The sequence below is a fragment of the Phyllobates terribilis genome, unplaced genomic scaffold, assembly GCF_046119375.1.
Source record: "Phyllobates terribilis strain yellow unplaced genomic scaffold, ASM4611937v1 Scaffold_250__1_contigs__length_2853362, whole genome shotgun sequence".
Taxonomy (NCBI): Eukaryota; Metazoa; Chordata; class Amphibia; order Anura; family Dendrobatidae; genus Phyllobates; species Phyllobates terribilis.
Genome location: NW_027363010.1, coordinates 35120 through 38792, shown reverse-complemented (window position 1 = coordinate 38792; position 3673 = coordinate 35120).

The window sequence follows — 3673 nt, the reverse complement described above, 5'->3', positions numbered from 1 at the left end:
AAAACCGAGTCATAGAATCAGAATCAGCAGGCAGCTTCGGGCGGACTTAGAGGTGTGGAAAACATACTTACAATCATTCAATGGTCACACGTTATTTATGTCAGCAGAACAGTCCAACATTGAACTAACATTATTCACCGGGGCAGCAGAAGTGGGCGGATATGCAGCGATACTAGATAACCAGTGGTGCACAGGCTTATGGCCTCCGTATTGGTCTGAACAAGGGTTAACAAAAAAACAGACACTCCTGGAACTTTTCCCAATAGTGGTAGCCATAGAAATATCGGGCACGTACCTAGCGAACAAAAATATACGCTTCATAACAAATAACACCAGCCTAGCGCACTGCATTAATAAGATGGCATCATCGTTTCTCCCAGTGCTAGGCCTACTACGCCGGCTAGCATTCCTGTGCCTAAAACACAATGTATGGGTCCGCGCTAGCCACAATGTGGAGGGGGGATCTAACGCTGCTGCTAACGCTTTATCACAATTCAATTGGCAGGTTTTCAGAGAGCGCCTCCCCAAAGCCCACCCGTCGGGCACCAGTTGCCCACCCTCCCCATGGGATCTAGTGGCGAACAGCTGATGCCATTAATCAGAGCGTCAGTCGCCCCGTCAATGTGGAAAGCATACGGTAAGGCATGGGAAGACTGGACACGACTAGTAGCAGGCAGACTGGTTGACCAATGTGAACAAGCCAGACTAGATGTAACCATAGAATTTCTCCACCAGCTAATAATGAGGGGAATATCAGGGGCGTCAGCGCAGCGGTGGCGGACCGGAGTAGCATTTCATTTCCAACTACTGAATTGGGGAGATGTGACAAAAAGATTCATCATCAGTCAAGCCTTAAAAGGGTGGAAAAGAGGTCAGACAAGTCAGGAGTGCAGACATCCCGTGTCACTAAATCTGCTCTCAAAAATCATATCCCTAACACCATTAACATGCCACTCACAATTTGAAGCAACACTACTGTCTACTGCATTTGTGATCGCCTTTTTCGGGGCACTACGCATAAGCGAATTAGTCCCTCGATCCAAAATCACCACCAGTGGAGGCTTATTACACCAGGACGTAGTCATAGCCAATAATGCAATACGCCTACGCATACGCAAATCCAAAACAGACCCAACGGGCAAGGGCACTTGGGTGCTTCTAAAACCCACAAACAGTACACTGTGTCCGGTAACAATAGAAAAAACATATGCAGCCATCAGGCCACAAAGTAATTTCTTCCTATCACACATTGATGGAACGCCATTATCAAGATACCAGTTCCAATTTATATTTAATAAATGCCTAACATCAGCAGGGAACCACCCCAAAGATTACGGGACACACTCATTCCGCATAGGCACGGCCACGGAAGCAGCTAGAGCAGGACTGTCTGGAAGTGCAGAGGATAGGCAGATGGCGATCCGTGTGTTTTGCGAGATACATAAGACCGGACTTGTTATCCTAACGTGGTTTGTTTCTTTTACAGGTGACGATAAGCCAACAGTGTGGGTGATAGGACACTCGTACATATACTGGGCAGAAAAAAGGGCGACAGTCCGCCCAGGCGGGAGGAATATGGGGTTTCATGACACATATTTCAACTGGAGAGGTATTAGAGGCCTGCGATGGCCACAGGTACTAATGGAGGTAATCAACATAGGGAGAGAAGCAACAGGTCCGGTTATCTTAGTTATACACGCCGGGGGGAACGACTTCGGTCATTACAAGAGCGCATAACTAATGGCAATAATGAAGCTAGACACTGAGCGCTTCAGAGCATTTTTTAGTAAACTAACTATAATATGGTTAGAGATTGTGCCGAGAACGGTATGGCGAGGTGCGCGAGACAGTGCAGCCATCGAACGGACAAGGCGGCTAATAAATATTCGGATGGCAAAATTTGTAAAGGAAAGAGGTGGTGTAGTGATAAGACACCGAGAACTGGAAGGAGATAAAGCTGGCCTCATACGGCCCGACGGTGTTCATTTTACGGATATTGGACTGGACATATTCCTGTCAGGACTCCAGGACGGAGTGGAGCAAGCGTTAATGATGATGGGTGGGGGTCGGAGTCCTGCATACGAGTACGCAGGATCCTCCTTGGCCTGAAATAGAAAGGACATGTTGGAAAGTTACTCTTGTTGGCCAACTTGCCGGTGTGGAGACACAGGGCATGCTGCAACAAGCGGAATTATTTTTGGAAATAAAATGCCTTTCTAATGGAATGAGTTAAAGAGTTAATAAAGCTGTGACCGATCCTCACCCATCCAGTTGTAAGAGTTACATTATTGTATTGTTAAGGAAGGGGTGGCGGTAGGGGGCCTGAGCGTCGGGGTTTGGTTGGGGGTCCCCACAGTCTAATTTATTCACCTCGTATCACATCAGGTACATGTCAGGCAGGTCTTACAGATACTCAAAGATAATACATTTCTCTGGTTTGACAAATAATTTATGTTCTCCATCAAGAGGTCCCTTTTTTGGGTTATTTCTTATCATTCACTGTTTTTGCATGGATCTGGCAAAAGTCCGGACGGTACTGGATTGTTATTATATTCAGGACTTAAAGGTGTTACAAAGTTTTTTGGGTTTTGCCAGCTGCTACTGTAAGTTCATCAAAAACTTTTTGGTAGTGGCCAAACCTCTGATGAACGATTTTGCCAAATAATAAACTCTTAATTTTTTTTTTCTATTTTTCTTTCCATTCTTGTACCTAAACACAATCCAGCTAAGTTTTAAAATTGAAATGAAGCCCCTGTACCCCCCTCTCTAGGTGCTTCTGTACCAACTCCTCCCTGGTCCAGGACAGTCTCTGTATCACGGCCTCCATCAATAACCTATTGACACATGATTGTGGCAGCCCTCACGTGCTGGTATATCACGCTGCCAATAGAAATGGGAAGCGGCACAGAAATCACAAAATAAAGGCAGTGTTTGTGGTAATGCAAGAATCCAACAAGCAGAGTAGTCCACACGTCGTACAACAGCCCAACATGGATGATGAAAAGCAGTGACCAGCCCAGGGGATGGGGATGACTCGGTACCCGGGCCTTTGCCTGGCCTTGGGGATGTCGCGGTGGTCGGCTCCCGGGCCCGTACCCTGGGGTCACTCTTTAAAAGGGTGGTTGTTTGTTAATTTTATGAACGTTAATGACGCCACCTGTGGTTTCTGATGATAATCACCAGCGCTGCGGCAGTCCACTGAGGCCGGTGATAAGGTTGCTCGATGGTATAGCTCCCCACAGGCGGAGCTAGGCCTCTGGGCAGCGTATGCAAGGGGAATGCAGGACAGGCGAGACCCAGCCGGGTCAGAGCAAGAACGGGGACGGACACGGTAGTCACTTCAGTACCTTTTACTGATGGAAAGTCAGGCACATCCCGGAGCACTGTAGGGTGAAGGGTGCATATCAGGATCCTCCCCAATGAGCGGGTGTAGGGCCTCCTGTTTCTTGCCTCTGCATAGTAAGTTTCTGACCTGCCTGGAGCTAGGCCTAACTTTGTCTCTGTCCTGCGCTGGCTGACCTTGTGGTAGGGCCGTTTCTTGGAGTACACGCTCCTCAGCTTGCGGGGCCTATGTGTCTCCCGGCTCTGTTACGTATCAGCACTCTAACGATCCTGGGACCTGTAGTTCTCCAGGGATTCCGGTTATGTCTTACTGGGTCGTAGAGATCCCGCT